General features: G+C 40.9%; 1 long non-coding RNA gene, 1 other non-coding gene and 1 pseudogene across 3 annotated transcripts; all 3 read right to left on the bottom strand.

Moving 5' to 3' along the window:
• Nucleotides 1-18: 18 nt before the first annotated feature.
• LOC118497489 lies at nt 19-23,780 on the bottom strand. 2 transcript variants are annotated; one of them, XR_004900013.1, is made up of 5 exons: nt 23,623-23,734; nt 3,532-3,661; nt 3,043-3,187; nt 2,163-2,376; nt 19-146 (listed from the first exon to the last, which is right to left on the bottom strand). It is a non-coding gene; the product is annotated as an uncharacterized LOC118497489 (long non-coding RNA). The 2 variants fall into 2 exon arrangements; XR_004900012.1 differs by lacking the exon at nt 3,043-3,187 and having other exon boundaries at nt 2,163-2,379; nt 23,623-23,780.
• On the bottom strand, nt 8,672-9,187 carry LOC114511729 (annotated as a pseudogene).
• LOC114511772 lies at nt 12,363-12,472 on the bottom strand. The gene has a single exon (XR_003685739.1). It is a non-coding gene; the product is annotated as a U6 spliceosomal RNA (small nuclear RNA).
• Nucleotides 23,781-23,852: the final 72 nt, after the last annotated feature.

Consider the following 23,852-nt stretch of genomic DNA (forward strand, 5'->3'; position numbering starts at 1 on the left):
TTTGAGGGTCTGTTGCACCAGGGAATGTTCTAGGCCCAGGGACCCTTGCAGAGGTTATGTTCTAGGCCTGCACTGTCCACTATGGTAGCCACTGGCATGGTTGGCTATTTAGGACTTACAACTTGGCTAGTCCAAACTGAGATGTGCTGAAAAATAAAATACACACCAGTTTTCAAAGACTCAACATAAAATACCTCATTAATAATTTTTATATTGAATGAATGCTAAAATGATAATATTTTTGATATATTGGATTAAATTAAATGTATATTATTAAAATCAATTCCATCTATTTCTTTTTACTTTTATAAAATAGGACTCCTAGAAAATTTGAAAGGGTGTATGTGACCAGCGTCTGTGGCTCAGTTTCTCTGGGACTGTGCTGCTCTGGAGGCTCCACCAAGAGGTGGTGTCTGATCAAGCTCACTCCCCGGCCTGTAGTCAAGGGGTGCCTTAGCTTGGATCACCACTCATAAGAATTAGAAGACTTGGAGCAAATGCCTCTAGCTGATGATAGCTGTCTTAATGAGCTCCAAGGACAGGGATAAATGGGAGGAGAAAAAGAAATGAGATAAGCACACAGCAGGGGACACTGGAGAGGAACCCTGAGAGTGTGTTGATGCCTGGCAGCTAGTTGCCAACTTGTCCCCTGTGAGAGGAAGAATACTGATCCCCAAAGATGTGCATGTTCTAATCTCAGGAACCTGTCGATAAAGTATCTTACATGGCAAAAGGAACTTTGAAGATGTGATTAAGCCAAGGATTTGGAGATGAGGAGATGATCCTGGATTATCCAAGTGAGCCCAGTGTAATCGCAAAATTCCCTATAAATGAAAGCAGGAGGCAGGAGAGTCAGAGAAGGAAATGGGACAATGGAAGCAGAGGTTGGAGTGATGCCATTGCTGGTTTTGAAGATGGAGAGGGGCCATGAGCCAAGGAATACAGGTGGCCTCTAGAAGCTGGAAGTGGCAAGGAAATGATCTTTTCCTAGCACCCCCAGGAGGAAATGGCTCTGAAAAACCTTTATTTTAGCCCAGTGAGACTCACCTGAGATTTCTGTCCTCCCAAACTACTAAGACAATAAGGGTGTATTACTAAGTTTCTGGTAATATGTTGCAGCAGCAACAGGAAACTAATACACTCCGTGCCTGCTGGATACTTCTTGGAGTCACCTTCCTAGAGAGCTGAGAGAGCCACTTCCTTCTAAGATGTAGTGGGGAAAGTCCTGGATTCAGTCTTCAACCTGCCCTGTGGGTCTTTGGACAAACCCCTTTTCCTCTCTATAAGGGTGGGAGCAAAGAGATGGAAAACCTGTGTGAGGGTCTAGTGGAGAGGAGAGGTATATTTATCTGTACTAGGCATCAGCATGGATGTCATTACCAAAATTAGGACAAAACAAGTGCTGAAGAACTGGATGGTAGTTCATGATGGATGATTTACGAGCGCACCTGCCCAGGCCACACTGAGTGTTCAGCAGCTTTTAACCAAAAAGCATGACCCCCATGCCCCACCCTCCCTGTTCACCTGATTTTGCCCTGAGTGACTTTTTTTTGCTTCCCTGGATGAAAAAGTCCTCAAAGGAAAACATTTAGCCAATGTGGAAGAAGTGAAACAAAAACAACAGAAGCACTAAAAAGCATCAAAATCGACAAGTTAAACCATTTTAAGTAGTGGAAAAAAACATCTCAATAGGTGTATTACATCAAATGGAGAGTACTTTGAAGGTGACTGAAGTTTAAACATGTAAGAATAAATACACAAATTTTAAATAAATACATTTCATTTTTTGGGTCCCCCCTTGTATAAGCCAGCTTCCCCCCAGCTATGAGAGCACACTTTCCACCAAGAACAGGGCAGTGCATGCCCCAGAATGGAGCTGGCCTCTCAGTTCATGCTGGCTGAGTCCGACAGGCTGGCGCCACGGAGCAGAGAGGCACAGCAGAGGGGGCCCATCAAGGAGTGCAGCTGCCTAGCTAAAGAGGGGCCTGGCCCCAGGTCAGCCTCACAGCCATGCTGTATTACCATCAAACCATTTTCACAAAATAAAGTTTCCTTATTCACTGCACCCCAAATTGGGAATTCCTGTAGGCATCTGAATTGATGCCTACACCAATTCACCATCGGGCAACAAACCACCATCGGGCAACACCTCCAACTCATACCTTAACTAAAGGCGGCTCCTTCCCTGAAGATGAGCACCACAGTCCTCATGCGAGGCTCTTCATTCCCTGCACCTGCCAAACAGCTCAAGGCCTAAAGGAAGAGAGGGGTAGCGTGCCCACCATGTCCAGCCCGAGTCTGCTGGGCTTTGCTCCCTGTCTTCACTTGGGGACCCAGGCTGTTCGTTCACGGGGCAGTTGCCGAAGCATTGCCAATCTCCTGGCAGAGGGCAAAGACACATGGACAGCCGTGAGTTTGCTTTTGACGCTTCCACTTAGGCATCACTTGTATTCACATTTCATTGGCAAGTCATATGGCCAAGGCCAATACCAACTGGGGTGTCTTTCAGGAGAGCCAGCAAATATTTTGAACAATGACACAATATGCCATCCCTTGGCACCACAATGCTGTTTCCAGATATTATTACTCTTTCTCCATACTCTTATTTTCTTTTTTAAAAAGCCCTGTTTCCCATGGACAGATCTCCTAGACTGACATGTAGACCCTCTTCTCTTCTGGCTCTGCACAGCCTTCCTAAAAACCTGAGAGTCACACTAGTTCCTCCCTCTCCCTGGCCCCATATCAGATCCTTTAGGATGTTCCAGAGCTTCTAAATCTGTCACTTTTCTCAGTGCTCACGGAAGTTACCCGCTTCCAAGCCACCAGCATCTCTCGCAGCAGCCTTCCAAACATGATCCAACCATCCGGGTAGGTCAAGTCACACTGTTAAACCCTGTAGTTTGCACTGGACTTCAGGGAGAGTCTGAAATACGCTTTCCTTAAAAACAGGCTTCTGCTTGTGGCCTCAAGCCCTGCCACTGTCCCCAACACCCCACAGTCCAGCCACTCAGCTTCAGTATTGTGAACTGACACTTGAATTACTTTAAAGCTTTGATAACACGGTTCTTTTTGCCTGGAACCCTTTCCCTCAACCTCCTCTGCTTTCAGGTCTCAACTTCACTGAAACCTTCAAATCCGGTCGGGTCTTTCTGTGCGCGTGCTCCTGCAGCGCCCCCTACTGCCCCCTCTGAAACGGTCAACACTCCTGTCTGCGCATGCTCAGTGCTTCTCCTACCGGAGTGACTTGGAGCTGCTGGAAACCGGCTGTCCCCTTCCGACTGCGGACCAATACAGTGATTATGCTCAGTAAATATGTTTTCAATGAGAAAATGAATTTGTCATAGAAAAAGGGTGGGGGAAGAAATGAATAAGGTTAATAGGTATATCATTCCCTTCCTGCATTTCCCTGTGTCTTTCCAGACCTCACAAAATACCTTCCTCACCCACAGCTATTGGGAGAAACCTGGTTTCATGCCTGAGAGACTGCTTCCCTCTTCCTTCTTCCGTCTTCCTAACTCCGGCTGTTCTCACCTCCTCCGGTCCTCCTTTCCAGCACACCCCACAGGTCTTCTAAACTAAGACATCTGGGAAAGACTGGAGCATCACAAAGATGTTGCCTCTCCTCAGATTCAGTCGTGAGCAGAAGGACTTGAATGACACTCTGAAAAGAGAAACATGATGTTGCGTGACTGGGATACATCCTCAGTCTGGGCTGATGAGTCTGTCTGCCAAACCAGGCTGTGCTATGGGTGTGATGTGGACAGCTTGGAAGGGCTCCAGGATGAAACCGTGGTTCCTCCCTCTAGGCTAAGACAGTGTCTGAAACTGCAGCATTCGGGACAGTGTTAGTTTGCTAGGGCGGCAGTAACAAAGTACCACAGACTGAGTGGCTTAAGCAACAACAGAAACTTGTTTTCTCACAGTTCTGGAGGCTAGACATTCAAGATCAAGGTGAAGGCAGGTTTGGCTTCTGGGGTCTCCTTGGCTCAAAGACCGCTGCCTTCTTGCCTGTGTGCACACATATCCCTGGTGTCTCTGTGTTCAAATTTCCTCTTCTTACAAGGACCCCAGTCAGACTGAATTGGGGCCAACCCTAACAGCCTCATTTTAGCCTAATCACATCTTCGAAGGCCCTATTTCCTACAGTCGTTTTGAGGTGCTGAGGGTTAGAGCTTCCTCATGCGAATTTGTGGTGAGAGTAGGAGACACATTCCAGTCTATAACAGAGATATTCCCTGGTCCTTTGGGTTTCTCTGAACAGGGAGAGTAACAATTGGATGAATGAGTAAATGAATTTGTTGTCCATGAAAGTAAGGGACAAGATATAATTAACTTAAAATGAATGGGTGTGATTAATTATGTAAATTAGCTCTCTAATTTAATGAAGGACTGCAGAGGAGGCCTGGGAGCCCAGGCACACAGGTTCTTCCTCTTGGTTGTTTCATTCTTAAAGTTTGTCCTTACAGACCAAAAACAAGAAAGCACGAACCCAGAGATGTAAAGGGAGCTGTACACTCACCGCTCCTCTGGTGTTCTCTGCATTAAGCCTGGGTATTAATAGAACATTTACACAAAAGCAAAATCCTGGGACTCAAGCAGAGTGAGAGGTAAGATCAGAGCCCTTTATATAAAATTCCAGAGCCCTCAGTTGGAACCCTCAAAAGGTACCCTCAGTGGTACCTTTTTAAAAAATGCCCCTAAAAACAAACAAAAAGCCAAAAAAAAAAAGAAGGTGGGAACCTATGTTTGTCTCTGCCTCTATAATTAGTAAAGTGAAAGAAAGTTTCCCATGAGAATTGCTAATGGTGGGCTTAAGAACCTAACTTCGAAGTATCGGCATGGCCTGAAAGACCTCTAGGCAAAATTTCAGAGTGTTCCCAAGTCAGCTATTCTCACAGGTCCATGGCATAAGCAAACACTAACTCTATCCAGGGAAATGCATTTTATTTTTCTAACTATATTTTATTGATTATGCTATTACAGTTGTCCCATTTTTTTCTCCCCATTATCCCCCTCCACCCAACATCCCCTCCTCCCACCAGCATCCCTCCACCCCCTCCGTTCATGTCCATGGGTCATACATATAAGTTCTGTGGCTTCTCCATTTTCTACACTATTTTTTACTTCCCCTTGTCTATTTTCTACCTACCATTTATGCTTCTTATTCCCTGTACCTTTGCCCCCATTCTCCTCCTCCCCTCCCTGCTGATAACCTCCATGTGATCTCCATTTTTGTGATTCTGTTCCTATTCTAGTAGTTTGCTTAGTTTGTCTTTGTTTTTGTTTTTTGTTTTTAGGTTCAGTTGTTGATAGTTGTGAGTTTGTTATCATTTTACTATTCATAGTTTTGATCATCTTTTTCTTAGATAAGTCCCTTTAACGTTTCATATAATAAGGGCTTGATAATGATGAACTCCTTTAACTTGACCTTATCTGGGAAGCACTTTATCTACCCTTCCATTCTAAATAATAGCTTTGCTGAATACAGCAATCTTGGATGTATGTCCTTGCCTCATAACTTTGAATACTTCTTTCCTGCCCCCTCTTGCCTGCAAGATTTCTTTTGAGAAATCAGCTGATAGTCTTATGGGAACTCCTTGTAGGTAACTCTCTCCTTTTCTCTTGCTGCTTTGAAGATTGTCTCCTTATCTTTTATCTTGGGCAATGCAATTATGATGCGTCTCGGTGTGTTCCTCCTTGGTCCAACTTCTTTGAGATTCTCTGAGCTTTGGGACTCTCTGGGACTTCCTAGAAGTCTATTTCCTTTGCCGGATTGGAGAAGTTCTCCTTCATTATTTGTTCAAATAAGTTTTCAATTTCTTGCTCTTCCTCTTCTCCTTCTGGCACCCCTATGATTCTGATGCTGGAATGTTTAAAGTTGTCCCAAAGGTTCCTAAGCCTCTCCTCATTTTCCTGAATTCTTGTTTCTTCATTCTGTTCTGGTTGAATGTTTCTTTCTTCCTTCTGCTCCAAATCATTGATTTGAGTCCCAATTTCCTTCCCTTCACTCATTGTTCCCTGTATATTTTTCTTTATTTCACTTTGCATAACCTTCACTTCTTCCTCTATTTTTGTATCTGTATTCAATCATTTCTGAGAACATCCTGATTACCAGTGTTTTGAACTCTGCATCTGATAGATTGGCTATTTCCTCATCACTTAGTTCTTTTTCTGGAGTTTTGATCTGTTCTTTCATTTGAGCCATATTTCTTTGTGTTAGTACACCTGTTATGTTAACAGGGGCAGAGCCTTAGGTAATCACCAGGGTGGGGCAACCTATGTTGCTGCGTTGTGGTATGGTCTGGATAAATGTTTCTTTTTTCTCCTTGGTTGCCAGACTTCCATATAGTTTGATTTTCTGGACGTTCTTGTTGTTTTTTATTTTTAATTTTGTAGTTATCCTTTTTTTGGTTGTGCGAGGAAGCAAAGCATGTCTACTTACACCTCCATCTTGGCTGGAAGTCCCAGGAAATGCATTTTAAACACAGGCCTTAAAGAATTTCCACAGATAAAATCCCAAGAAAATGAGGTCCACAAACTACAAAAACAGAAGCAATAAACCTCAGCTTCAGAGTCAAAAAGGATATAAATATTGAAACTATAAGATACAAATATAAGATATATTAAATTTTTAAATAAATTAAAGGCAGACTTCAAACACTAGTGACTGCTGAAGGAAAAACAGACTATCAAGATTGGTAAAGAAGCCCTGGCTGGTGTGGCTCAGTGGATCAAGTGCCAGCCTGCAAACCAAAGGGTCATGGGTTCAAGTCCTAGTCAGGGCACATGCCTGAGTTACAGGCTGGGTCCCCAGTAGGGGGCGTACAAAAAAAAACCAACTGGTGTTTCTTTCCATCTCTCCCTCCTTCCCCCTCTGTAAAAATAAATAAATAAAGTCTTTTTTTAAAAAAAAGATTGATGAGGAAGATTTGAACAAGAAAAAGTATAAACAAGAGAAGTGAAAAATTTAAAACCCAGTGGACATATTAAATAGCTTATACCACAGCTGAAAGAGGAAGAAACTAGAAAATATACATATTTGAAGAAGTTACACAGGGTGTAGCACAGGGAGAACAAAAGAGGGAAATTACAAAGAATGGGTTAAGGAATAAGTAACAGAGTGGGAAGGTCCAACATACATCTAATTTATGTTTTAGAAAATGATGATAGAAGGGGGAGAAGCATATTTGAAGTGACAGCTGGGAATTTTTCAGAACTGACAAGACTCTTCCTCAAATTCAGAAAATCTAATGAATCCCATGCAGAATATTTAAAAATAGATCCACATGAGACATACCGTAAACCTTAGCATACTAAAGAGAAAATCATTACAATAGCCAGAAGTGTTGCTTTTTATTTCTCAATAACAACAGGATGATAATAGCAGAAAACAATGGAATGAGATCCTAGAAGTGCTGAGAGTGCTGAAATAAAATAACCATCAAAGAGAATTACAATCCCTTAAAGGCCCAGTCTCCAAATACAGTCACTTTAGGTACTGAGAGTTAGAGTTTTCACATGAGAATTTGGGTGTGGGAGTAGGGGGAGAAATAATTATTCAGACCATAAGGGAGATGTTCCCTGGTTTTAGGATTTACTGGTCTTATACAACCTTTCAAGAGAAGAAATAAAATTGTTTAGATACACCAAAAACTAGGAACCAATTCCCAAGATACCCTCTTCCAAAGAACTTCTAAAGGATATTCTTCAGAAAGAAGAAAGATAATTCTAGAATGAAGGTATGAAATATAAAAAAGAATGATGAGAAAAGAAATTGGAAACTAGCCCTGGCCAGGAAGCTCAGTTGGTCCAGTAAACCAAAAAGGTTGTGGGTTTGATTCCCAGCCAGGGCACATACCTAGGTTGTGGGTTCAATCCCCAGTTGTGGCACATACAGGAGGCAACCAATTGATGTTTCTCTCTCACATTGATATCTCTCTCTCTCTCTCTTATCAATAAATATACCCTCAGGTGAGGGTTAGAAAAAAAAGAAATAGGAAACAAAGTGAACGGTAGACATATATTTACTCTATGAAAAGTACAGCAATAATGTCAAAACTTTGGTGTTAAAAAAGAATAACAATCTTGGAAAACATATAAATGAAGAGGACTTTTTTAAATCAAGTTTTTAATGTATGAAATCTGAATCTTGTCAGTGACATACACATACCTACATTGATTTTTTTAGGTCAAATTGTGGCTAAATACATTTTTAAATGCACAGCTTCAAGCCGCTGAGCCAGCTCTCTGTACTGTGACAACCTTTCTTCCCAATGAGATGAGTTTACTATAACAACCTATGCTAATTCTATCACAGTATTTATCACATTGTATTTGAATTATGAGTTTATCAGCCTCCTATTAGATTGGGTTCCTTGAGAGCAGAAACCTTCATATTCACTTTGCCTTGAGTAAGCACCAAATTATTTGCTAAATGAGTAATGAAAACTATTTCTATTCAAATGGTATGTATCTACCCATAATTATTGAGCAGTAATTTCCAACTATTCTGTAATCTGACAGAATCCTCAAATTTAAACAAACTTATACAAGGGCTTGACTTAGTTTGTGCTAAATCATTTTTAAAATTTGTAGCTTTCGGACATTTTATAAAAAGCTGGTACTTGCACACATAACTGATGAGAACTTTCAAATTCTTCATACATTTACTTCACTCTTTAGCTTGACCTTCTAGTCAATCTTTAGCTTCACTGATTTTGGCTGTTATATAAGGAGATCCTCCCTTGTCTGGCTGATTTAAAAGCATAATTCATCAATGAGCATCTCTTATCTTTCCTTTTTGGGCAGTAGGGCTTACACCTAGTATTAATGCTGCTTCCCATTTTCTCATTTTGGGTTCAAACCCGCTTCTGTAATAGCCACCACTGAAGGCAGATTTTGATAGACTGATAAACTTGTTTGACTTAAGGCTCCATATGCTTCAAGGCTTGCAAAACGTAACGGCCTGCAAATCCTGAAGCAGCAACAGTCAGTCCAACTGCTACCACTGTAGTGGTCATGGCTCCAACTCGGCTCCACTACCTCCGCTGAGAACGTGGTTCATCCCAGCACAGGCTGCAGCCACCCACTCCATGCCTCTACCAGAGAGCCAAGGATTTTGTTAAATACACATAACATTGTGCCCTGGCTGCTGTGGGTCAGTGGATTGAGTGCCGGCCTGTGAACAAAAGGGTCATCGGTTCAATTCCCAGTCAGGTTCCCATGCCTGGGTTGCAGGCCAGGTCCCCAGTAGGGGGTGCACAAGAGGCAACCACATATTGATGTTTCTCTCCCTCCTTTGCCCTCTCTAAAAATAAATAAATAAAATCTTTTAAAAAATGCACATAACATTGTGAGAGTAACCACTGAAAAAAGAGAAACTAAATGTAAAAGTTTCAATATAGTGTAAACAGGGAAATGGATGTGTTAGGAGGAGATTTGATCCAAACAAAAGTGAGAAATAAAAGGAGAATAATAGAGAAAGCAAAATGGGTGGATGTGATGACTGGAGAAATTCAGTATCTCCCCTCACTGGGGAGCAGATGAGAGCTTCTTTGTTCAAGGTCATGTGAAATATGGCATTGTATGGTTGTTGAATGGAAGGTCAACTATGTGTAGAAAGGTATATATGGCTACTGAGTAATCAAAAGTGTGGATGGACTGTGTGGGTTACTAATTCATTGTTTTGTAGCCCCACCTGTTCATAATGGCCCTTGTGGTGCTGAGGCTGGGAATCTACAAATCACATTCCCCCCTTGCCAGCTGGCTTTCTATGAGATTCTACCAAGAGGGAGCACAGAAAGAGAGACAGAATAGTTAGAAGCAGAAGGTGCCTGCTTCTTCCTATTTTGCTCTCTATTGTCTTCATCACCCCAATGGTTCTTCTGCCTGATAACAGCAGTTGACTGCTGTTTTTCCATATTCTGTCTCATTTTCTGCCTCCAATGTACCAGTACCAGCTGTCCGATGCCCTCTCACCAGAGGTCTGAGTCTTGGCTCTTACAGGAGTATCCCTTCAACCTTCTAGATTCAATATCCCCAACCTCATCCCTTTGTTGGCCCAGCCCTAGGGGATGAACACAGATTTGGTGACAGTGAGATGGCTTCAACCACATGAATCAGGATGATGCTCAGAACAGGACAATAAGAAAGGAAGGATCACCTGACAGGTATGGCTCAGTGGTTGGGCATTGTCTGCAAAACAAAAGGTTGCCAGTTCAATTCCTGGTCAGAACACAAGCCTAGGTTGCAGGCCATGTCCCCAGTTGGGGTGTGCAGGAGGTGATCAATGTTTCTCTCGCACATCAGTATTTCTCTCCTTCTCTTCTCCCACTCTCTCTCTCTCTCTCTCAGTAAGTAAGTAATTAAGTGAATAAATTTAAAAGGCAGGACCTGGTGACCCCTTGGAGCAAGGCTACCTACCCACTCTGGAATGTTTTGTGAGGCACTGCATTCTAGGATATCTTTGTTATACTGTAGATAACTCTAAAAACCCAAAAATATAGAAGCCCCCAAACTTAAATAACATAATATGATTAACTCTTGAGTTAAAAAATAAAACACAAAAGAAATAAATCCTTTGTCACTGTAAAAAATGTCCAAATCTATAAGAATTTTTGTGAGTTTATCTGAGCCAAACTGATAATTGCTAGGAAGCAAAACCTCAACGGACTGAGAAAATGCTCCAGAGAATGGCAGCTCTGCACCCTGCCTTATGCATTACAATCCAAAGAGAGGACGTAAGTGGGTTCCATGAAATCCACTGGTGATAAATTAGGGAGGCGGGAGAAAGCAAAGTGGGGAAACTTCTGGGTTTGGATAAAAAGTAAAATGATAGATACCTACTTCTTTTACATAGGTGGGTACAGGGTAGTTCACAGTCAACAGTTAACTCAGTAACAGTGAGGGAATCTATAGTCTCCGCTTTGCTGTTCTGGTGCAGTATCTGTGTTTTGAGGGGTCTGGAAAAAGGAAATTACTTTGACAATCCAAAGGTATGTTATCATGGATGCAAAAAGACAATAGACAAGTTTAATTAAGGTAAAGACTGACTTTTGTTAGGAAAGATTCTAGACTAGGACATGACTGCCTGCCATGAAATGCTTTGAGTTAATGTTTTAACTTCCAACCATCCTTTGTGGTTACTTTAGTTCTCTGAGTTAATAAGGCCACCACAAAAGTCTCCCCTAAGCTTGTCAGGTTTAGTATGTGGCACTTTTTTGTCCACACCTTAGAACTGAACGGCAATAAAAAGCACTGCCAAAGCAGTGTTTCAAGGGTTATTAACATTTGGCTTTGAACATTTTTATCAAAAAAGAGAGATTGGGCCCTGGCTGGTATTGCTCAGTGGATTGAGCACCAGCCTATAAATCAAGGTTGCTGGTTCGATTCCCAGTCAGGGAACATGCCTGGGTTTTGGGCCAGGTCTCCAGTTGGGAGTGTGTGAGAGGCAACCTACCAATGTATCTATTGCATGCTTCTCTTCCTCTCTTTCTCACTCCCTTCCCCTCCCTCTAAAAGTAAATAAATAAAATCTTTTAAAAAAGAGAGAGAGAGAGAGATTGGGCCTTAGCCAATGTGGCTCAGTTGGTTGGTTGGAGTATTGTCTCATACACTAAAGGGTCATGGGTTTGATCCCCGCTCAGGACATATACCTAGGTTGCAGGTTCAATTCCTGATTGAGGTGTATGTACAGGAGGCAGCCAATCAATGTTTGTCTCTCACATGGCTGTTTCTCTATGTATCTCTCTCCCTTCCTTCCTCCATCCCTCCTTCTCTCTCCTTCTTTTTACAGGGGTAGTTAAAAAAAAAGATTAAAAACGAAGAGAGATTAAAAACAAATGAAGAGAGCTTTAGCTTAAGAACTAAAATATGAAACAACAGAGGAAAATCCCAAAAACAAGAAGAAAAAATTAGAGGTAGAAATAAATAAGATAGAGAAAATTAACAAAAAACAAAAGTTGGCTATTTGAAATTCTAGTAAGATGGAAATGAATCAGGCAAGTCTGATGGAGAGAAAAAAGGAAGATGCAAATAAACATATAATGCATAACAAAAAGGGAAAGAACTACAGATGTAAATATTTTAAAATAATAAAATAAAATTTTGAACAATATAAACCAATATATTTTAAAATCTTGACAAGATGAACAGGTTACTACAAGCATAGAAAATGTCAATACTGAAATAAGAAACAGTCAACTATGACAGATCAATAACTATTAAAGAACCTGAAAATTTAATTAAAAGAGGCCCCAGAAGGCTTAACAAGGGAGTTCTACCAAACCTGCAGGGAACAAATAACATTTACAATACACAAATCATTACAGGGAGAAAAAAAGAATTTACCTTATTTTATTTTTTAAAATATGGAATGGTTCACAAATTTGCACGTCATCCTCATGCAGAGCCATGCTAAGTAAGCTTCTCTGCATCGTTCCAATGTTAGTACACGTGCTGCCAAAGTGAGCGTGAAAAGGAATTTATTTTATGAAGCTGGTATATTCTTGATTTCTAAACTGAATAGGGACAATCTGGGAAAAGACTATTAGAGGTCCATTTGACTTTCTAAGTGTATATACAATTCCTAAATAAAATATTAGATAAGCAAATAAAATACTGTACTAAAAATAAAAACCAAACATCACCAAGCAAGTAGGTTCTGGTAGGCATGAGAACACTAACAATGCAGTGAGTGTGCTCCGTTGGGGAGTAAAGGAGGGAAGTTCACACATGGTCGCCTCCACAGACTGAAAAAAGCATTTGATAAAGTGCAACATCTACTTATGATAAAAACTCTCAGAAAACTTGGAATGGAAAGGAACTTCCATAAATTGATAAGGATTCTCTACCAAAAATGTCCCAGAAACTTCACACTTCACACAGAAACTTAAAGTCATTCCCTTCTTCAGGAAGAAGACACAGCTGGCCACCCTCACCACTGTTCACTCCTGGGGGGCTCGCCATGGCAGTAACTCATTCTAAATAAGTGTCTAAGAAATGGGAGGGGAATGACGCAACTGTCATTCTGTGGATGTCATTTGGTATTCTATAGAGAAACTCCAAACCTTTAAAACTAATAAGATACTGCCCTGGCTGCTGTGCCTCAGTTGGCTGGAGCACTGTCCCTTAGATGGAAGGGTCAGGGGTTTGATTCCTGATCAGGGTATGTGCCGGGCCTCAGGTTGGATTGCTGGTTGACATGTACAAAAAGGCAGCGAGTTGATGTTTCTCACATGATGTTTCTCACCTGTCTGTCTCTGTTTCTGACTCTGTCTCTGTCTCTCTCTTCCTCCCCCCCCCCCAAAGCAATGGGAAAAAACTAAGATACTCAGCAAATTGGCCAAATAAAAGATCAAGTTGGAAAAATGAATAGCATTCCCCTATATAATAATAAATAGCTAGAAACTCTAACAAAATAGAGGATTCCATTCAGATTAGTAACAAAAGTTAAAAAGTAATCTAGGAATTCACCTATCAATCCAAAAGATGTTTATGAAAAAAATTAATCTTATTAAAAGGACATTAAAATCTAGTTAATTGGGCACCCTATCTGGCAGCTCAGTGAGTCAGAGCATCGTCTTGATGCACCAAGGTTGCGGGTTCAATCCCCAGTGAGGGCACATACAAGAAACCACCAATGATGCATAAATAAGTGGAACAATAAATGGATGTTTCTCTCCCCCTGCCTCCTCTTTTTCTAAAATCAATAAATGTAAAACAAAATTAACAAATTGGAAGATAAACCATGTTCATGAGTGTAATGATTTAATACTAAGATGTCTCTTGTACCCAAATCAATCAATAAATTCAATGCAGGCCCAAATTCCAGAAAGATTTTTTTTGAGGAACACAATAAACAGATTTAAAAATGTATCTGTAAGAGTCAAGACCCACAATGAAATAAGAATGGCAAAAGAGAGAGAGAGATTTTCTGTATTGCATAAAATATATTTAAAGCCAGAATTTAAAAAGAGGAAACAAAGGTGGTATAGCACATGAGCAGACAAAGTGATCAAGGGAACAAAGTAGAGAAGCCCGAAATAGATACCAGTACATCAAAGAACTCAAGGAATTTGAGTAAGCATCCTAATTGTAAGAGAAAGGATGGATTGTTAAAGGATTGTATTGGGAAAACTAACTCCTCATAAGGAGAAAAGTAAAGTACCTTTACTTGAAAGGTAGTACCATGCCTTTCACTGTAACACAAAGATAAAAAAATGGAGTAGAGACCTAAATATGACAGATAAATCTGTGAAGCTAGCATATTCATCTCCCAGGGCTGCTGGAAGGAAGTATCACAAAGTAGGTGGCTTAACACAACAGAAGAGCATTGCCTCACAGTTTAGAAGCTGAAGGTCCAAGATCAAGGTGTCAGTGGACTGTACTCCCTCTGAAACTTGTAGGGGAACCCTTCCTTGCTTCCTCTTAGTTTTTGGAGGTTTGCTGGCAATCTGGCTTGCAGCTGCATAGCTCCAATGTTTGCCTTTGTTGTCACATAGCATTCTCCCTGTGTGTGTCCATCTTTAAATGGCTGTCTTCTTAGAAGGACATCAATCATATTGAATTAGGGGCCAACCCTACTCCAGAATGACCCCACCTTAATCTAATAAATTATATCTAGAACAATTCTATTTCCAAATAAGATCACATTCAGGAGTACTGGGGGTTAGGACTTCAACATGTCTTTTGCGGGGGACTCAATTCAACCCATAACACTAGCAGAAAAATACAGACTATCTTTATGAATAGTCTTTATTCATTTGGAATGAGTAAACATTCTTAAATACAGAAAACATAAACCATATATTGAAAATTAAAATGAAAGATTTCTTCCAAACAAAGACATGATTGGAAAAGCTCACTAATGACTGACAAACTGGGAGATGTCTTCAGCTTCAAAAAAGTGATCAGTATCCAGAATATACAATAAAATATGCAAGTATTTAAGAATAAGAAACCTAATATAAAAAATGGGTTAAAGATACGAATGGACAGTTAAGAGAAAAGGAAATCCAAATTGCTAACAAGTCTGAAAAGATGCTCAACCTCATCATAATAAGTTAGGAAATTACATGTCAGTTTAAATCCACCAGAGTGCCCAAAATTAGAAGGCCAGAGAAGAACTTATTACTGAAGTTATTAGAATTAGTGAAGACATGTAGAATTTGGAACTATCACACCCCTACATTGGTATAATTCAGTGCATATGTCCTATGGTCCAGCAATCCCAATCTTAGGTATGTAATCCCGAAAAACTCTTGCACAAGTCCTAAAGGATATAAGTACAAGGTTGTTGATTGAAGTATTGTTTGTAGTAGCAAGGATTCAAGGCACTGACAGTCTTCATCAGTAGGTGAATAATTAAGGGTGGTGAATTAATAAATTGGAGTGCTATGCAGCAATTGGAAACAATGATCTAGATGTTTAAAAAAACATGGAATTCTCTTAAAACAATATTGAACAAAGAAAAATAGAAGTTTACTTAATACCATGTTTGTAAATTTAAAACATATATGTATATACAAAAATATATATTACACATATACATAAGCATGCAGACAGGGCTAACTCCATCTTAAAGATAATCTGCAGCCTTGACTCCTAGGGGAGCCCAGACCCTGCGCCCCACCAGGGATTCACACAAGAACTTGTGCTCTGCCTTGGGGAAGTGAAATGCCCTTGGCCATTATCTGTCTCTTAACCAGCTCTGGTGAAAGAGCCTTTTGGTATGTGGCAGTCCCACCCCCCCACCCCCCAGCAGATTATACACACATTCCTTTCCCAGCACAGGGACTCACTATGAAACACAAAATTAGGGGGACAGAGGATATCCACATTGATTGGCTGCTGTCTAAGACACACCTCATGTGTAAGTTCCCTTAATAAACTCTTCCTGTAATGAAGGAGTTCTCAGCCTTTTTCTTCCCTCCTCCAGCCTGGGAAATTTTACATAACACATAGGACATGTTTGTATTTTTATATAACTTTTAGAAATATAGACATATCTAAGAACCATAAATTAAACACATTAAGTGTGCCTATGTGATGGAGGAAGAAATAGAAGTGGAAATGGGGATACGGGGAGAAGGAACATGAAAGAGTAGCTTTACACAGGTATTGCTAATAGTGTGTCAGGAGCGAGATGGTATGGCAAAATCAGCTCTAAAAAATAAAAATAAAAGAGGAATGAATGAATGAGAAAAGAAACGCCAAGGAAATGTTAATAAAAGGAGCCTTAAAAGCAAAAATCATTGGGAAGAACAACAAAGGGTATTTGATACTGATAAAAGAAATAATTCACTGATATGTTAATATGATAAACCCTTATGCACTTAACAACATAACTTCAAAATATATAAAGTAAAAACTTATACAGCTAAAAGGAGAAATGGACATATCCTCATTCATAATGGGAGACTTCATTATACTTTCTGGAAGGCACAAACAGAAAAAAATATAAATAAGAAAAAATAAGTACATAAAAATTAGATAATAAACCTATATAATCACACTTCTGATCCCAACAACTAGAATGTACATCATTTAAAAACACATACAGAGCACTTCCAAAACAAAACCAAAAAGCCACATACCAGCTCAAAAAAGAAAGCTCAACAAATTCTTTTTTAAAGGTTTAATTTATTTATTTTTAGAGAGAGAGGAAGGGAGGGAGAAAGAGAGGGAGAGAAATATTGATGTGTAAGAGAAACATCTATCAGTATGAACCATGGATATGCTCTAAGAGGGGAATATTGGAGGGATGAGGGGTACCAGGCCAAGGGAAAGAAAGGAGAGAAAAAAGAATGGGACAACAGTATAGCATAATCAATAAAACATACTTAAAAAAAAAAAAAAGAACAGAGCTGGCATTTCCCCAATGTGAAAACTGGGCAAGGACAGCACAAGGAAAAAAACCATAGGCCAATTCCATTATGAAAACAAATGCAAAACAATCCTAGATAAAATATTATTACATCAAATCTCGCAATAGTGAAAGAGAGAAGGGTATGGTTCAATGTTAACAGATTAAGCCATAAAATAAAAACATCTGATCATATCAATAAATGTATACAAAGGATTTCATAAAAGTCAATACCTGCTTTAATAAAAAGACCTCTTAGCAAATTAGGAACAGAATTCAGTAAAGAACTTCTACTACAAATCTACTGAAAATAAAATATTTAGTGGTGAAACCTTAGTGTTACTCCTTTGAAAGTCCAGAACAAGACAAGGATTGTCTGTTATCATCACTATTATCCAACAGTTGTCAGAAGTCACAGCCAAAGGGAGAGAAATGAGTTACAAAGATTGGAAAGACTAAACCTTCTTTTTTCTTTTTTTTTTTTCTGACAGCAAAATCAACTAGCTAGGAAAGTATGTCAAGCTATTCCAGAACAAGTTAAGAGAGAGTTCAACAAGGTAGCCAGATCTGAGAGCCACATTAATAACACAACAGCAGCCTTGATCTGTGTAGCTCTGTTGGTTGGAGCATCATTCAGCACATCAAAAATCCGTGGGTTTGATTCCCGGTCGGGGCACCTGCCTAGGTTGAATGTTCATCCCCACTTGGGTGTATACCAAAGGCACATGATCGCTGTTTCTCTTTCACTTTCTCTCCCTCACTCTCTCTCTCTCTAAAATCAATAAGTATATCCTTAGGTGAGGGTTAAAAAAAAAGAAAAACAGTAGTAACTGATTAAAACAAAATAAAATCCCAGCCATAAATAAATAAAAACAGTAAAGTCCCAGTGAAAGAACCACAGAAAGCATGTACAAGATATCTCAGGAGAAAATTATATGTGTCCAAGGACAGAAGATTCAATGTTAAAAAGTCATAAATACTCCCCAAATTAACTTCATTACAATCCCAATTAAAATCCAAAGGACTTGTTAAATGAAGTTGACTAATTCCATCCCACTTCTCCCCATGGCCACTGCAGTGCCCAACCAGTTTAGAACAAGGCAGGTCCCTTTCCTCACCCAAGTCTAGGCATATGCTTGGACACCACCTGTTCTGTTGCCCGCCTGCTTCTTTGACTTGAATCACCCCATAAGCAGCTGGTAAACAGGGTAATGATGTCAGCATGACACAAGCATGTCGGTTAATATGCAATTTTCTCCAGGAAGTTAATGTTTTGAAGCAATGGGTGGCAGGGAGAGGACAGCTTTAGTAATAAAAGATCTTACAGAAAAAAGTTGCCTATCTGCAGAAAATATTTTCTTTGACACCCACAGTGGCTGATTTAGTGGCTTCAAAGACCACAATCCTTGCAATAAGGTTGTGGTACGTGGCAAAGCTGTGAATGCAGGTGAAGAACCTGCAACTTATTTTCCCATCTTAAAATAGTAGATTAATGAAGGCTACACCTAGGATTCAATTTTTAATCTTGATGAAAATAGTCTTCATTAGAATTGAATATCTCCAGGCCAGCATTTCCAAGTTAATACCTCCAGACAAGCCCCAGACTCTACAACCACAAAGGGACGGAGGATGTTGCTAAGCGCAAATATCTGTGAAAAATTTAACTGTGCTAGTATTCCTATTAGAATTGTTACTGTATTTTTTAGCACTCTGGTTATAACGTTGCATACATTTTGAACAATCCATCTCTAATCCTACTTTTCTTTTTGTGGGTGAAAAAGGGGCACTATAATAAATCACTGGGTGATCTGATTATAAATTCCTAACAGGGCAGACCATGGTGGGTAGTCAACATCCCAGGCATATAACTTCCTTAGTAAAGAGTTATCTTTGCCTTAAGGAAGTCCTGCCCATTGTTTCTGTGCATCTATATTAACACATATTTAAAATACCCATTTTCCATAACCCTCAGAGGGTAACCACCGTCAAGAAAGTACATTTTTAATTGTATTTTATTGATTATGCTTACAGTTGTCCCAATTTTCTCCCTTTGACCCCTCCACCCAGCACACCCAACTCCCTTAGACAATCCCCACATTATTGTTCATGTTCATGGGTCATGCATATAAATTCTTTGGCTATTCCATTTCCTATGCTGTACTTTACATCCACCTGGCTATTCTGTAACTACCTATTTGTACTTCTTAATCTCCTCACCAATTCACCTATTCACCCCTCCAATCTGGTAACATTCAAAATGCCCTCTGTATCTATGATTCGGTCTCAGTTCTTCTTGTTTGCCTAGTTTGTTTTCATATTCAATTGTTGATGGATATGTATGTATTGCCATTTTATTGTTCATAGTGCCTTATACATTTCATATAATAATGGTTTGGTAACGATGACCTCCTTTAGTTTTTTCTTGTTTGGGAAGCTCTTTATCTGCCCTTCAATTCTGAATGATAGCTTTGCTGGGTAGAGCAATCTTGACTATAGGTCCCTGCTTTTATGACTTTAAATATATCTTTCCAATCCCTTCTAGCAATCCCTTCTTTTGAGAAATCAGATGACAGCCTTATGGGAACTCCCCTGGAGGTAACTACCTGCTTTTCTCTTGCTGCTTTTAAGATTCTCTCTTTATCTTTAATCTTTAATCCATCCTGTTTGCAGCCCCTTGTTTGGGGTTCCATGCTCACTATATTTGCATGTCTATTTCCTTCATCAAATTAGGGAAATTTTCTTTCATTATTTTTTCAAACAGATTTCCAATTTCTTGCTCTTTGTCTTCTCCTTCTAGGACCCTCATGAAGCAAATGTTGGAGTGCTTGGAGTTGTCCCAGAGGCTGCTTACACTATCCTCATATTTTTGGATTCTTTTTTCTTCTTGTTGTTCTGATTGGTTGCTTTTTGCTTCCTTACATTCCAAATAATTTATTTGATTCTCAACTTCATCCACTCTGCTGTTTTTCCCCTATAAATTGTTCTTCATTTTAATTAGTGCATCCTTTGTTTCTGACTGGGTCTTTTTTATACTGTTAGAAGTCCTCACTAAGTTCCTTGAGCATCCTTATAACCAGTGTTTTGGACTCGGCATCCAATAGATTGCTTATTTCCATTTTGTTTAGTTCTTTTTCTGGAGCTTTGATCTATTCCTTTATTTCAGCCATGTTTCCTTGTCTCCTCATTTTGGCAGCCTACATGTGTTTGTTTCTATGTATTAGGTAGAGCTCCAACCTCCACCCTCCATCCTCCTCCACCCTCCACCCTCTGTAGAGGCTCAGCTGTGCAGGGGCAGAATGGTGGTGCTATGATGTGGTCTATAACTGTCCACTGGGTGCACAGGGTCTGGGGTTTCCTGGGTGGTACAGGCCAAGGTCACCCCCACTTATGTTCTGCCCAGGGGCACCCTGACTGAGCTACAAAGCAATCTGAAATGGCTGCTACTTGTGTTGTGATTAGAGATTCCCAGCCAAAGTCAAGCTGCGCACTTAGGCTGGCTGCTGCTAGTGCCAGGCCTGGGGCCATTTAGCAAGAGGTATGGGGGCTGGAAGCTGGGACTTACTGAGGCTGGGTGGGTGTTTGATAGGATTTAGGAAGTTGTGAAGCATGAGCCAAGACCAGCCATTCACATGTAAGAGCAGATTGGGTAGGCCTGTAAGTTATGGTGGATGGCATCTCCGGGGATCCCCAGGGAAGAGCAAACAGTGTTAGCTAGGTTGATCGAGACTCAGATATGGCACCCACTTGCCAGCTCTGTGGCTTTGTGGAGGAAAGGTTCAGAAAAGGGACATTGGCCTCTGCCCACCTTTCTGTCTGGAGAAAGCTATCTCCAAGCTCCCATCTTGACGACAGACACTTCAGCTTCTCCCTCTATGCCATTGATGCCTTTCAAGTTGCTATCCTGATGCTGGAGCTCAGAGGGAGTGAGTCTGAGTAAGTTCATGTGTGGGATCTTTTAAGGAGAACTGCTTGGGACTCCATAAGTTTCTTCCATTGACTCAATCCCTGCTGGGTTTTGTGGCCAGAAGTTATGGGAACTTATCTTCCTGTCACTGGAACCCTGGGATGGGGTCCTGGTGTGGGGCTGGGACTCCTTACTCCTGAGATATCCCTCCCAAATTTTTATCCACCACATGTGGATGTGGGACCAGCCCATTTCACATCTCCACCCCTCCTACCAGTTTGGATGGATGTGGTTTCTTTAATTCCATAGTTGTCAGGCTTGCATTCAACTTGATTTCTGATGGTTCTGAGTGATGAGTATTCTATACTTTAGGCATGATTTTAATGTGGTTTTGCAAAAAGGTGAGCCATGTTTACCTATGCCACCATCTTGCCCTGAAGTTACAACAGAGCACATTTTTAACTAGCCTGTACAGTAATCCTATCTCCACCTTGCTTTCTCCCACCTTCGCGTACTATTCTTTATGTTCCCTCTTTAATTTCAAATGCAAAAAAGCAACTGCAAACTGTCATTCTCGGAAGCATTTTTTACACTCTCTTGAGATCTTGCTTCCAGGTGTATCCTCCGTCTGAATCCAATAAATGCTAGGCTCTTTTAAATTTTCTACAGGTTTGTAAGTTCTTATCTGACATCATAAAGCCTTGTTATATTAGTGCACTGTGTTACAGAACTCTAGTTTTTCAGGAACTGCATGCATCAGATTATAATAACAGAACCATCGGTACTCAGATCGAAACAGGTCTTCTCTCTTCTAACAAGCATTCTTGGTGGGTCCTAATGTGCCCTACAGGTAGTCAGGATCCAGGTACCCCCCCTCCCTCGGAGAGTGGAACAACCCCCAGGGGGACTGTGAGGCAGTTCTCTAGAGTTTGGGAACCAGAGCCCAATGGAGTCCCCCTCTTCAATCCTCCCTCCAGACCCTCAGACCACTCAGGAGAGGCCAAGTGAAAAGACCCAGAATTTTGCCCTTTACAAGCTTGCAGATCTTGAACAAGTCACTGAACCGCTGCCAGCTCTTTTCTCTTTCCCCCTCTTTTTCAAGGGCATTTCAGAGGGGAGTGTATTGGGAGACAGGGTAAAAAAAGGCGATGGGATTAAGAAGTGCTACTTTGCCATGTATAATGTGCACCCACATTTTGGGCCCAAACTTTCAGAAAAAAATCTTTTAAGTTTTTAATTCAATTATTTATTTAGTTATATTTAGATAGTTGGGGTTTTTTTGTATTATAAAGGAATTTTAGCACTTATTTGTGAACATACTATGGTACAAGAAATTTTATGTAACAAATAATTACAAAACACAAGAACAGATACAAGGTGCAAGGAATGTTATGCACCTGTAACAAATTTACAATATTTATGCATCAAAGAAGGCCAAGAACTCTTCATCACTGTCAATATCAGAAGTATTATCTTCTTCAATTTCTACATTACTGGTGTCTTTTGAAGAGTCACTTTCCTCATCCCGGTAAATTTCAGCATCCTCAGTTCCATCCATAGCATTGTTGGTGCCACATTTTTAAAACCATTCCACAACCACTTCCTTCTTGACACCATTCCATGACCTTAGGATCCAATCACAAACCTAAGCGATGGATGCTTTCTTGATCCTGCTTATAGGTGATTAAATCATTACCAGCTGACTGTATCCAAGATGTCCACTCTTTCTTCTTTAGGGCCTTAAAGGGCTTGTTTACTGACAAATCAAGAGGTTGCAGTTGGCTGGTTAGCCCACCAGGTATCACAGCAAGTTGAGTTTTCAAGTTCACTGTGATTGCTTTTGCACTGTGTGTAATGTGTGCTTTTAAGTGATCAAAAACAAGCAAAGCCGGTTTAATACAGAATTAGCACTACCCATGCATAATGCGCACCCTTATTTTTCCCTCAAAAATTTGGGTACAAAAGTGCGCATTATACATGGCAAAATATGGTGATTGGTAGTTACAAAACAGGCATGAGGATGTAGGGTAGTGCATAGGGAATATAGCTAACAATACTGTAATAACTATTTATGGTACCAGGTGGGCACTTCAGTTATCAGAAGGAACACTTTATAACCTATAAGAATGTCTGTCAGTTGTGCTGTACACCTGAAAGTAATACCAAAAAAAGGGTTGAATTCAAACTGTAATCGAAAAAATAAATTTAAAAATTAATAAAATGAATTCATGGGCTGACATTTTAAAAATCACAGTTTTGTTTTTTAATTTAAAAATCCGCCTTTGATTCTTGCCATGTCATTTATAGTTCTAGACCTGGACTTCAATTCTCTACGCGTCATCTGTACAATGGGGTCTAAGCCCTCTCTGCCTCCCACCCACTAATCAAAGTTCCTATCATGGAAGGCGGGGATTCTTGCGGGTAGGAGTTCTGACTGAGGAGACAGAGGAACCCATAGCTTAGAGGGGAAGGCAGTTGTGGCTGTGTTATCCCCGGGACAGCAAACACATCCTCCCACCCCCGTCTTCCTCGTAGAGGCCTCGCCGTTGACTCTTCTCCCTAGCGTGCTGGTGCCACCAACCAACTCCAGAAGCCAGGGGTTGTGGGCTGCCTCCCGCAGCGCGGGTCCGAGCGGACTACGTTTCCCGGCGTGCACCTAGATAGGGACCCCCTCCCCCCTCACCGGGGCCTTGGAGCAGCCTCGATCACGTCCGGGCAAAGATAAAGGCTCTGGGCAGTAGCCTCCCTTTACATAGCACCTTTTCGCTTTGCGAAGCGTGTCTGACGCCCTCGACCCGACCCTGGGCCGTAGTCCCCGCAGGGTCTGTGAGGCACGCTCCCCGGTTCTCCTTACCTCCTTCAGGTGTTCGGCCTCTGGGTCTCAGGAAGGATCCGAGGCCAGGCTTTTCACCCCCGGAGGATTCCTTGGCCCCACGAAGTCCGCACTGCTGTCAGTGGCTGGCAGAGGGGTTCTGGGCAGGGGGCTGGCCGGGAATCCGCACAGTGGAAGACTACAACTCCCAGGCGGCACCGCGGCGGCAGCGACACGTCACTCAGGCGTCGCCAGAGGCCGGGGGAAGCAGC

Source organism: Phyllostomus discolor, chromosome 12 (assembly GCF_004126475.2).
Source record: "Phyllostomus discolor isolate MPI-MPIP mPhyDis1 chromosome 12, mPhyDis1.pri.v3, whole genome shotgun sequence".
Classification (NCBI taxonomy): domain Eukaryota; kingdom Metazoa; phylum Chordata; class Mammalia; order Chiroptera; family Phyllostomidae; genus Phyllostomus; species Phyllostomus discolor.